This window comes from Sphaeramia orbicularis, chromosome 14, assembly GCF_902148855.1.
Source record: "Sphaeramia orbicularis chromosome 14, fSphaOr1.1, whole genome shotgun sequence".
NCBI lineage: Eukaryota > Metazoa > Chordata > Actinopteri > Kurtiformes > Apogonidae > Sphaeramia > Sphaeramia orbicularis.
In genome coordinates, this window is record NC_043970.1 from 16,883,447 (window position 1) to 16,896,919 (window position 13,473).

The following is a 13,473-nucleotide window of genomic DNA, read 5'->3' on the forward strand; positions in this document are numbered from 1 at the left end:
ACATGATAGATACTACCTACAACTAAACTACAACTAATTCTCAATGAAACTCCATCCACCCATTACATCACAGCCCGTGGATCTACATCCTCTGTGAAACCAAGAAGAAACCTCCCTGCAGCCAAGATTTATGTGACAAATTCAATAAATAGCCCAATAACCCTACAGTGGTAACCTCTTAAGCCCAGTTACCCCCGGTACCGGAGGCAGCCACAACTTTCATCTGTGTTGCCATGGTAATGCTAAGGGATGCTTGTAGCAATATATACATTCCATACATCCACATGACTAGAAGAACGTCAGCTAAAAATTCAACAAAACCAAATATCAGACAAGAGAACACAATCCAAACAAGCACTTAAACAAGCAAATACCTAAAACAAGTTAACAGTCTGAGAACAGTGTATGTCATGAACAATTTCATAAAACAACAGACTGAAGTGACCAAGTTTGCAGCGCTAAGCTAACACTTAGCAGATCCAACAGTTCAAGTATGTACCACTAAAACTCAAAAATAAGGGTCACGTTATGAAGTGATGATCTTAAATTTTGTCTTGCCTTCGCTGTTTTCTGATCATAATTTGGTTAGACAAACAAAGCTTCTGCTATCGGCTAATCCGGTGTTTTGTGTTACGTTGAAATGACTCCCACTGGAAACAAATGGCCCAGGGCTTAATGTAATATTAAAAAAATATAAGGTTAAAATAATCCAATCCAACTTCATTTGTAAAGCACTTTAAACAACCGCAGTGGACCAAAGTGCTGTACAGAACAATAATTAAAACCAAAATAAAATATTAAGATACAGAATAGATTACATAGAACTGTACAAAAAAGAAAAACAGTGCTGTGCAGAAGAATAAATAAAACCCAAATAACAGAATAATATAGAAGAATAGATTAAAAAAACATCAAAAGCCATAAATTTTAAAAACAAACAAAAAAAACATAAGAACAATAAACCAGCACCAAATAAAAACACTAGAATAAAAAATAATATAAATAAAAATGTATTATTATTATTATTATTATTATTATTATTGTTGTTGATTATGATTATTATACTAAATAATAATTATTATAATTAATAGTAAATTCTTACGTGTGGTTGAGTGGAACTGAGCACGTGCAGGTACTAAAATAAGTGTGAACAAATGAAATAACCTTTTTGGTGTAATAAACTCATGAGGTAGAGGGGTGTGCATTGTATTTGTAGCCGTATCCATCACACATAACAAACAAGTACAAGAGAGTAAAATTAAAGTGAATGGAAAAATACACAAGTTATAAAGAACCAGGCTTACGCTGACAGAAATATGGGAGCATCTACACCAAACTCAGCTCTATTTTCACTTGATTTTTAGCGTTTTCAGCACAATCTCGCTTCCACACAAACACAGCAAGTTGTTTTCCTTCCATGTTTGTTCTGGTTCAAGAACATGTGACAGTTGGAGTCCTTGTAGGCTTTTTACCAGTGAACAATTAAACATGAACACAATGAACAACTGGTCAGTAAGATTTATGTTCCACTGTACGTGTCATTGACTAAAATATGTGTGCATATTGGTGAAAACAATCCATGTATTGTGTCGGTGGTCTCTGTTGGGTTCTGCTTGTCTGCAGGTTTGTCCCACACATTAGTCATCACGCTTACATGCAATTTAACATAAAGCCAACACGTGAAAATGAGAATTTGGACTTTTCTGTATGTTCCTTTCTCTTATTTGTTTGTATTTATGTTTACATCCATACATGTCTCTCCTCTTGTCTTATCTTGTCATGTTTTGCAGTCTTTGTTGTTTCACTCACTTTTGGATGTTACATTAGCTTCTCCTCCTGGTTTGCTTTGTTGATTAAATCATTTTGTAATTTTTTTTTCTCTTTTTTCTTTGTGCTATATAAATAAAATTATTATTATCACTATTAATCCTCCTTTGCTGCCATGCGTGTCCCAGATTGGGCTTGTTTTTTTTTTTTTTTGTTTATTTGTTTTGTATCTGAGATGAATTGTCTTCTTAGCGGCGCATTTTCAATTGAACACAATAATTTGTCTCTTCGGATGCTTTTGTGTTGTGTTCATTAGTTTTGCATTTAATTTTCTTGTCATTTACACTTTGTCTTACCGTTTTACTTTTACCGTTCAGCGGTCTTTCAGGGATTCTTACTCTTAAAAGACAGTATAAATCTTTAGAACTTCTGTTCCTTCTCCAGCAATTACCGAACAAGCAGTATCCTTTTTACGATAAGTCTTGGCACCTTCTTGCTGCTCATTCCTCTTCTCTATCTGCAGCAAAGCTTGCACGCTCTCCAACCAAAGGTCACCTTATATGAAGAGAAATGTAACAATATCCAAGAGTATTCATTCATCTGTATAACACAGAAATGGGTGTCTGTATATTCTTTAAAATTAAATTGGGCTTTGTAAAAAGAATAAGTGTGCAGTCAAAGTTAATCGGCGTGTACGGTGTCTTACTCTACAGATGTAAGAGCTTATGACTTGAATTATTAGTACACGGGCCAATAAATAACACACATTAATGCTTGTCAAAGAAAGGTGTAAAATGCCAAAAAACAGATGGTGTAATTAGGGTATTGAAATATATTTCAACAACTCCGACAGCACTGCAGACACTTTCAGTTGCAGCCCCCACAACCTCCACATCTTTTTTTTTTTTTTTTTTTCTGCTGCTGTGCTTGTGGTTTGCCAGATTATAACAAGCCAACTTTGGAGCTTCTGGGACGTGGTGAGCTGGTCTTTATCTCAGGGAAACAGATGCATACAATGGCATCCCGAGGGGGTTTATGGATAGGTATGTGGGTGTTTGTAGAAGGCCCCCTTTATTTTCAGCTTTTTTTTTTTTTTTTTAAATTTACAAATTATCCTAATACCTGTCCTTTGTATCCTCTATAGGCTGCCGCTGCTGTTGCAAATCCCAGTTTTGTCTTTTTCGACATGGAAATAGCAGTTTGATTTCATGCAAAACAAGGTCGTTGAGTATTGTCTGGGTCTGTTCCAAGGCTGGAAGGTTAATGGGTCCTTTTATGAGTGACAGTCTGTCTTCTGAGGTGCAGTTTCTATATCCGCTGCTTAATAACCTCTCATTTCCTGATTTGTCTTACCTTTGTCTGCAGTGGGGATCCTAGTCTGATGAGGCTCCAGACAACAATTTGTAGGAGCAACCATCCAAACACAAATCAAAAGTGTATGAAATCTTTTTTTTTTTTTTTTTCATGTCAAGTGATCACATTTGTAGAATCAGTAAAATATAAATGTAAAGAAAAACAAAAAAGATAATAATAAACACCTAAGAATGCAGACCTCATACTGGTCTCCAGTCTTCATCATTATTCAATAACAAACAAACCACAAATTGCAACTTGTGTTTTTTGTTTTTTTTTTATTGACAATAAATTGGACTGGACAAAAACACATCATCACTCTACAAGGGGGGCTCTACTTCCTGAGGTCATTCAACATCTGCCGGACAATGCTGAGGATCTATGAGTGTGTTGTGGCCAGTGCTGTCCTCTATGCTGTTGCATGCTGGGGCGGCAGGCTGAGGGACGCCCATGCCAACAGACTCAATAAGCTGATCCGAAAGGCCAGTAATGTTATGGGGAGGGAGTTGGACTCTCTGACGGTGGTGTCAGAGGGGCGGAGGTTGTCCAAAATCAAGACAGTGTTTTACAACTCCACTCACCCACTCCATGATGTGACACAGGAAATAAAATTGTTTAATTCCACTTTATAACCACATAATTGTAATTACAACCATATTTTTGCACACGTACTATGTATATTTAATAATAATAATAATAATAATAATAATAATAATAATAATAATAATAATAATATATTTTATTAATAAGCACCTTTCAGGACACTCAAGGTCACCATACAAAGTTGTTAAAGTAAATAAAACACAATTAAATTACACACATAGATAAGCAAGGCAAGGCAGGTTTATTTATATAACACATTTCATGTACAGGACAATTCAAACGGCTTTACATAAAACATTAAATGCATTACAGCAGGGAAGCAATGAAAAGTATAGGCATGAGAGAGAAAAAAAAACCCAAAAACAGATAAATAGATAAAACAGATAAAACACATAAAAACTTTAAGCTTAAAAGAAACATTGCAGATCTGAAGTGATGAATAAAAACTCTATTCAAATGCAGCTGAGAACAGACATACATAAAACACATAGGTACAAATGGCAGCAGATAATATTTCTTGAATTATCATATTGATAATATATTGTTTTGTACATATTGTACAAATTGCTGTTCTAACTTTATGTCTTACTAGAGTGTTTATGTATATTTGGTATATTCAGAGCTGTATATAAATATATATGTTTGTATATTTAGAAATGTATATGTTTATATGTTGCAGTGTTCTTTCCCACACTGCTCAAAAATAACACCACAGGCGTAGCTGAAAGTGCAAAAAAATTATGATTTATTTGCTGTCGGCCTCCCAAAAGTGCAGTGTAAAATACAAACCAAGTGCAGTCAAAAAATGGAAAAAAAAAAAAAAAAAAATACTATTTACAAATTTACAAAACATGAGGGAAAAAACCCCACATCAGAGCAGAGTTCTTCATTAACTCACTTGACAATCACAGAAGTTAAACAATCAACAGACACAGTTGGCAACTCTGCAACCCAGCCAACACTGACCTCCAAGGCCTCAGCAGCCTTCTTTCAAACAATAAGCCCCTCCTACTGGGCCGTTCAATTAAAGACTTTTTTACAATCACATTGTTAACAGTGTTTTTAAACATAATTATTCACAACAGGAACAACCATTCGACACTTAATTTTTCAGTTGATTTTCTAATCAATTACCCGCCCCAAATACCTCATTACTTGGGTTAAAAGCACAGAAAACTAAAAACAATACATTACAATGCATCACGTGATGTGAAAATCCAGTGAGATTTCCTCTATAATACTGACCCAGAAGTGACCCTTCGTTATTTTAACTCAAACTGCGCGGCAGGGCATGACAGAGCGCTACTTCAATACCGACACAGGTAAGTGATTGAAACTGTTGTAAATATGTATGCAATTACCTGAAAAAGCTTCCAAGTGTGCACCCTCAGTTGCGCTATTGTTAGGACAGGGAAGAGAGTGTGAGTGGCGAAACTAATGTATGATTACAAACACGGACGGGGGGAGACTGTTTGACATGAATATGTGTGTGTGTGTGTGTGTGTGTGCCTATATGTGTGTGCGGTGCCGGTTCGTGTGTGCTTCGCTCGCAGCAGGAGACAGCTGACGCTCAGTGATGGGGTCACTCCATCTCATTATATTTATATATAAACTCTTATTAGTTTACCAGCCGACAGGCCGTAAGCTACTGTTGTCATGCGGCGTCTGTCGTCGTCGTCTGTTACAAAAATTTCAATCGTCTTCTTCTCTGAAACTACAATTCTGATTGACTTCAAACTTGGTATACAGCGTCTTTATGATGATGTCAACAATAGTGAAATTATTTGGATCTGGATCTGATTCTGGATTTGGTGCGACTTTGAAAAATGTCCCCATTATAAGAGATAGGAAGTGGATCGATGCAATAACTCAGTAAATATAAATGATATCCAGTGTAAATTTCTGCAGTTCAGCCCTGATGGGGAGATGACCAAAACATAATGTCCACATGCTGATCAGGATCTTCTTCTGGATCCGGGAACTTACGGAAAATTTAACATGGGCTCTTATGGGGAAAAAAAAATTCAATCGTCTTCTTCTCCGAAACTCCAGTTCTGATTGACTTCAAACTTGGTATACAGCTTCTGTATGATGATGCCAACACAAGGTATTGAAATTATTTTGATCTGGATCTGATTCTGAATTTGGTGCAAGTTTGAAAAATTTTCCCATTATAACAGATAGGAAGTGGATTGATCCAATAAATCAGTAAGTATCAATGATATCAAGTTGGAATTTGAATTATTTACAGATCTGATTGGGATATGACCAAAACATGGGCTGTGTCTGTAATATAATAAATATACAGAACTGGGTGATAATAAATGGCATCTGGATACATTTCCTACAGCTTTTAATTTGGCCGGTAAGCTACAGGGCCATTGGTCCTATTTTTTCTGTTGTATTGATAACTTCTTTCCTGCTTCTTTTTATTATACTTGAATGGTGCGACTGTAACACCCAATTAAGTATTCTGATTCTGTTCTCTTGCTTCTGGTAAGTTCATTTCTTGATGTATTTACTTTATTTTATTTTAACTTAATGTTGCCCAGTACTATCCAAGGCCAGGGTCTCTTCAATGTTAAAGGAAGATAAACACCCTTCCAGCCCCTTTTCAAAGAGTTATAGGGGTTTGTCCTTGGCCCATATCCTACCCCTTCACCAGTTTTATGAAAATGAGTGCAGTAGTTTTGCATAATCTGGCAGACAAAAGGGTGTGATCACATAAACCCTGTAGTGGAGGTAATAACTATTCATTAGAATTTAATACATTGGCATTGATATTAATATTTAGAATGCAAAAATGTAAATAACTTAAAGCAAAAATAAGATAAATCTAATACTCAAAATATGTTAATGTTTAATAGCTTTGTTCAGGAACCAAACCTAAGGCCTGTTCTTATTATCATGGTCAATGGGAATTACACGGGGCCCCATCAGGGAGGTTTCCTGCTGAGATGCCTTTGGGTGGGGGGTTCTGGTCTTTGACACATTCTAGACATTGTTGGGAAGTAAAGATTTTCAGGTCCTGGGCCCCAAGCAGATGCCTGTCTTTCTTATTCAAAAGCTTCACTTCTGCTTTTATGTGAATCATGAAAAGCAGGTTTAAAGGTTTTTACATGTAGAGGTGAAGCCGGACGTTTGCACCTTGACTGAACATTTGCATTAAAATTCCAGTTTTAGCTCTAACTTTCCCTTGAATATATATTCCCTTTTCTAAGTAATGAAACCAGTGAACAGCTTTTTTTTGACAATGGGACATTTCAGAATAACAGAGGAGAGGGCAGGGATGGGAATCGGTAAGAATTTAACGATTCTGATGCTCTTATCGATTCTCATTGGGTGAGGGAATGAAACAGTACAAACAGGTGTGTTTGCATTAACTGTCTTTTATATTTCCATCTCTGCTCAGAAAATATAACATATACAGTATGCACAAATAATAATAACAGATGACACCCAGCCTGGTTCGGGGGCGGGGGGGGTGGGGGTTACAGTGAAAGTGAAACTTCGGACGCTTTACTAATTCCTCTATTGCTGCATTTCCACCGGCTCGACTCATCTCCCGTTGTTGTGCACCTCATTTCCTTTTCCCCTACCTTTGGAAACTTTTATTTGAGAGGGCAGGATGTTTGTTTCCCGCACCAGAACTGGGCCCGGACGACGCCCTGGTGTTCACTCTGCCGCTAGATTCACAAATGCCACTAAGTAGCGTATCAAATACGTGACATTCCTGTGAATGAATCACATGCTGTGGACAAATGTTTGAGCATATTGGAGGGATTCCACCCTTTTGAAGAAGTGGAAGCTTTGACAGTGTTCCAAGTGGACCTGGTGTCGTGTTTTTGGACCATTTCTGCCTCAATGCCATGTTGACTATGTTCTCACCAACACAATGTAGCGTAGGCATGACATCATCACGCATGCACAATGAAGGTGGAATGGAATCGTCAAGCGGGCAGGCAAACGATTCCAAGGAATCAAGCTACTGGGAACCGGTTCTTTTTGAGAACCAGTTTTCGATTTGCATCCCTAGAAGAGGGCTTTAGATTTTATTTATTTTTTAACATTCTCAGAGGGTCAAAGGTTTGCACACAGGTCACTGTATCTTTAAACAGCATGGAAACTTATGGAAATGTATGTCATGACATTAGAAACATGACATTGGCTAATTGACACTGTTTAGAGTGAGCTGGCGAATGTGAGAAACCAGATCATTTGTCAAAATTCCACAGTATGCTAGTATCTGCTTGATGTTCTGTGGTCATCTTGTTCCTCTAATGCCAACTGCCACGCTGGAATGTGAGCCAGAGTTCCTTATTTACATACCAAGGACAACTGCAAGTTTATAAAACTTATATGGCACAGGTTTTCTGTGGTATGTTTTGATATTAATTATAACTGCTGGTTATTAAATATGTCCACGCTTCGTACTGATGTCCACAGCAAGTTTATTCTTCACAGAAGACAGGTGGTACACCGTGAAACACCGTGAAAATTAAATACAAACAGAAAACCAAACAATGTTTTACCCAAATATCATACAAAACACTGTAAACATAAATTAAAAGTCACTGTTACCGTGTTCGCCTGGTCAACCAACAGAAAAATGGGACGGGGTATAGTTCTCTCTGTTTGGACCCGCCAGATCTGTCCTTTCCTCCCGCGTTGTCCTTCGCTTCGGTGTTGAGGTCACATGACTGTACGTGACCTTTGACCAGGACGAACTTGCTTATTACAAATACTTATTTGACTTACAAAACAACTTAAATTACAACAAATCAGATGTTTCAATAATGAAGTGCAAAATAAAATTAACCCAAAAAATCTAAAATATAATAATCAGATTAATAAACTGTGTTGCCATAGAAACTTGACAACCTGAAACTCTATCCGTAACATTAATGTTGGTTAAAATGATTTATGATCTTTACTCCAGTTTTGTTTTTTGCTCCTTGTGAACACAGGGACAACACCACCATTAAACCATTCATATGTGTGAAGTGGATATCATGTGACAACAACTAGTTTTCTGTACTGTTTCAGCTTGAGACCCCACATTCTACAAATATGCCATAAATTGCCTCAGATCTACAGTTTTAGTGATTCTGCTGTTGAAACACTGTCTCTGCAGATTCATGGTAGAGTAGCGCTGGTGCACCACATGATGCCGTGCTTACTTTTTTATACGGTAACAGAGTGGACATGTCAGACATGATTGTATGTGTTTTACGTTACGCTGCGTAGACCAAAAACAAGTACAAGATTACATACCTTGTGTTAATAGGACCTTATGTTGATGCCAGGTGATAAGACAGATAATCATCAAAGTAATAACAATTATTTTATTGTATTTTTATTGTATGACAACTAGGGCTGGGCGATATGGAAAAAAATCATACCATGATAATTGTTTCCATATCAGACAATATCGGTATGCATCACAATATGTATCACAATATTTTTGTCAAGCTTGTCTTTTCTTCTTCTTCTTTTTTTTTTTTTTTACTTTATTTAGATATCAATTTACAAATATTGTCAAACACTTAACACATAACACAATACATACAATACATGACATGTGATACAGATACAAAAGTAGAATACAGTCATAGAATCAGTATATGTGCAGAATACATTTTCAATAATTCATATACAAAAAAATAAAACAAATAAAAGCATAAATAATAATTTGTCATCCAAAATTTCATTAAATGTCAGATGATACATTAAATACCTTATCAAGCTTAAATTTTCCGTCACTCATATGTTAGTCGTGAAGACAACAGAAGGTTATTTTTGATTCAGATATGGTTTATTTTCTGTCAGAGGTTGAAATTGACAGATGTGCTGAAGAATATTATCCAACTGTTTCAGATAAATAAAACAGGATCATATATTTAAAACTAAACTAAAAGTCTGACCAGCAGGCAAAAGCGTTCAAGTTTTAAAAACAGAACACAGACAAAACAGACCATCTTCACCAAACAACACCGAGGGTATATACATGGGGGTGCATTCCGCAACTACCGTAACTGGTGTAAAACCGAAAGTGACACTTAAGGAAAGGTGAGTGTTTGCGTTCTTCACATAGGCTACATGTATGCGTTCGGTACACCTCACTATTGTATTGAAAACCCCAAGCCCAAATGGTTCACATCCTACTTTTCAGTGACCCGGTCGCCCGAGTTCTCGGTCATATTTTCTCCAGAAGGAACACTCATTACCTCCCGCTGCAGCCCAAACATTAGCATGTGTGCGGCGGCTGCTCTTATACCTGTGCTGTGTGCGTCAACCTAACTTGACAGCAGTGACGTGCAGTGGGGTTCATGGCTGGGGAGGCACTGACTCTTTCAGAGCCAGATCTACAAATGGTGGCCTGAGAAACTGGAATAGAGAGAGTGAGCAAAAGGAATGGCCTGGGTATATGGGCTCTGCATCAAGTCAGCATAGGTAGACTGGCAGGAACTCAACAGGAAACCTTCAAAAAGAGCCATTTCAAACTAAAAATAAAAAAAACTTTATGGTCTTACCTTTATTTGTACATGAAATCCATGCGCCGATCCCGGTGAATTAAAGTGTATAAAAAAGAACGAAGAAGATTATAAGCGCATGAATCTGTGGACTCACAGGCGCCATCTATCATGAGGCAGGGGTACTGTTTGCCTCCCCTAGTGACTTTTTCACTGCGGTTTTATGATTAATCTGCGAGCATAAACACATTACAGAAATACATTCCATACGTTATGCAGATTATGGAAGGATAGAGCATATAATCAGAGTGTTTGAAAGCATTTTAACTGCGATATACAGAGGGACAGCGACACAATATTTTCATCGGTACCAGCAGAGTTCATGAGGGGGGGAGACAGTTCTCCTGGAGGCACAGCACAGCGCTGCCTCACGGCGCATCTCCTCCCTGTATTTGAACGGAGCATGCGGAAATTCTGCTATTCTAATTGACAAAAAATAATAATAATAATAACAATATTGGATTCAGACGGAAAATGAGTTTATAGGACATACCAGCTGACAACTATCAACATTTATTATATTTTATAGTCAAGTTTTTTTTCTTTTCAAGATTGACAAGGGAGGCTCTGCCTCCCCTGCCTCCTCTGACTGCACGTCACTGCTTGACATGGCTCTAGCGTGATTGGTTCGGTGCAGCGCTACTTAATTATGATTGGCTGTTCTTATGTCTGTCAAAACATGGACAAATGAATTCTATCAAAATTGTATTGAGCATGTCTCATATTTCTATCGAGGAAAAATTATTTTGCGATATATCATTATCATTTTATCACCCTGTCCTAAGACACTACAAACAAAAATTAAAATTAAATTTTTGCTATTTTTAAATAAAACGATGTCTGGTCATTTTTTATGTTTTTATTTTTTTTATTTTTTTATATATTAAAAAAAAAAAAAGATGTCTGGTCATTCAATTCACACACAAAATAGTAAGAAGTGCTGTGTTAAAATAAATTTTAAAAAAAAATAGCCCAAAAATTAAAAATATCTTTAACTTTTTGTTTGTAGTGTATAACTTTTACATCTTTTTTTGTTAATAAAAAAAACATATTTCATCTAACACCTCTCTGCATTACACATGCTTTTTCTGATTTCTCCACGTAACACTTTTCTTCTATTTTAATTTGGAAAATAACACTCATTGACTGCACATTCTAAGCATGCTCTTGCTATATACAGTATTTTACTCTGCCAGTTTGCCACCCAATAGAAAACAGCTACATGACCCATTTTGGGAGACACAGATACACTTGTGTGCAGAACTATGGGCATCCTTTGAGAAATAGCACAATTTAGTGATTTTTAAAAAAAAATGTATTTATATATTTTTTTTAATTCCGAAGTTGTAAAGGCAGTCTCTGTAGGAGAAAAAAGGGCAATATTACCAGCATCATTAAAACATAGTTGCTTTTCATTTCTTAAATCACACATATTTATAATATCACATCTTAACCAGTCCACTTGGCTTGTCCACAACTGGAAAGTGTCAGCGGGTGCCAGTTCTAAAGCCTGTAAGGACTCTAACACTTCAAACCTTGTGCAGACACTCAGTAATCATGTGTTCCTCTAAGCAGCCCTGTAAGACTTTGAAAATGAAAGGTGTTGATGTCCACACTGAAGGGGAAGGCTACAAGAAGATAGTAAAAAGCATTTTCAGTTTGCAGTTTCAACGGTGTGAAATATAATTAAGCATGCACAGTTTTAAGGTTAAAATGAGAAAATGAAGAAAACTCTCACAGATGTACTCATAAGTATAAAGGAACCTGCAAAGGAAAAAAAAAAAAAACTCCGCTACAAAGATGACCTTCATCCATGTCTCTGTCGGAGAAAATTCCATCTACATCTTTATCATAAAATCCAACATGTACAGAAGTCTGTGTTGTGAACTGATGAAGGTAAAATAAAAACTCTTTGGCCACAACCAGAAAAGATATATTTGGTAAAAGAAGGAGCAGTATTTCAAGAACACCTTGACAAGTGTTAAGGATCCATCATGCTTTGTGCTTTTGTTGCAGTCTCTGTGGCTCAGTAAACATCGCACAGAGAGAAGAATGAATTCCATTAAACTCAAGCAAATTCTGGAAGCAAACATCAGTGTCTGAAAAAAACCAAAACAAAAGCAACAAATCAAGTGTAAAAGAGGATGGGTTCTCCAACAGGACAATGGTCCAAAACATATTTCAACATCCGCCATGGACTACCTCTACAGACACAAACTGAAGGTTTTGGAATGAACAGCACAGTCTTTAACATCATTGAAAACCTGTGGGTAGATCTGAAACATGCAAGACGGTTCAGTACACTGCAGAACTACAGGTGACCGACATCTATTTGTTAACTGTTTTTTTTTGTTCAACTTATGAAATCATACATTAATGTTATTGTTATGGACCACTTATCTCAGTGGTTCCCAATCCTTTTTTTGGCTCGTGACCCCATTTTAACGTCACAAATTTCTTGCGACCCCAGACATTCAAAATGGAGGCTTTTTTTTTTTGCTAAAATTAATTTGTTCATGTAATAGTTTTCTATACTATGTTGCAGATAAATGTTAATTTTAGACAACATTTAGTCTATGTAATGTATATTAATATGGACGGAGGCAGAAAAGCCAGGTGTAGATTACGGCACAAAGTGAGAATTTGATTTTCCTTGGTCAGGATATGTACAGTCAGTCCAGCTTGGATTTACAAGGCTGACAATTAATACTGAACAAACAAGAACTCAAACTATGAATTATGAAAGAGCTGCAGCATCTGAAACCGACCACAATGAACATTTGACAGATAAACAGTACCACAGTGCTTCAGTTTCAGCTTCACAGGTTGTCATGTCTTTTATGGATTGGGATTGTCTCTGTCAACTCACCATATATTTTTTTTTAATCAGTAAGTTTTTTTTCTTTCTTTTTCTTTTTTATAAATTAGTACAAATTTCAGGCGATCCCATTTGAATTCCAGGCAAGCCAACGTGGGGTCCTGACCCCAAGGTTGAAAAACACTGACTTATCTGCATCCAGGTCATGGAGGCAGCGGCCCAGACCTCTGCTAGCTCCTCCAAAGGGACCCTGAGATGTTCAATGTGACGGAGCGACCCCGTCACTGAGTCTCCGCTGTCTCCTGCTATGTGCGGAGCACACGCGACCCGGCACACGCACACACATACAGGCACGCGCACACACACACTCATGTCATTCAGTCTCTCCCTGTCCGTGTT

At 37.0% G+C, this 13,473-nt stretch overlaps 1 long non-coding RNA gene across 1 annotated transcript; it reads right to left on the reverse strand.

Moving 5' to 3' along the window:
- Positions 1 to 598: 598 nt before the first annotated feature.
- LOC115433554 (uncharacterized) lies at positions 599 to 13,197 on the reverse strand. The gene is made up of 3 exons (XR_003937379.1): positions 13,188 to 13,197; positions 4,124 to 4,129; positions 599 to 671 (listed from the first exon to the last, which is right to left on the reverse strand). It is a non-coding gene; the product is annotated as an uncharacterized LOC115433554 (long non-coding RNA).
- Between the last annotated feature and the right edge of the window lie 276 nt (positions 13,198 to 13,473).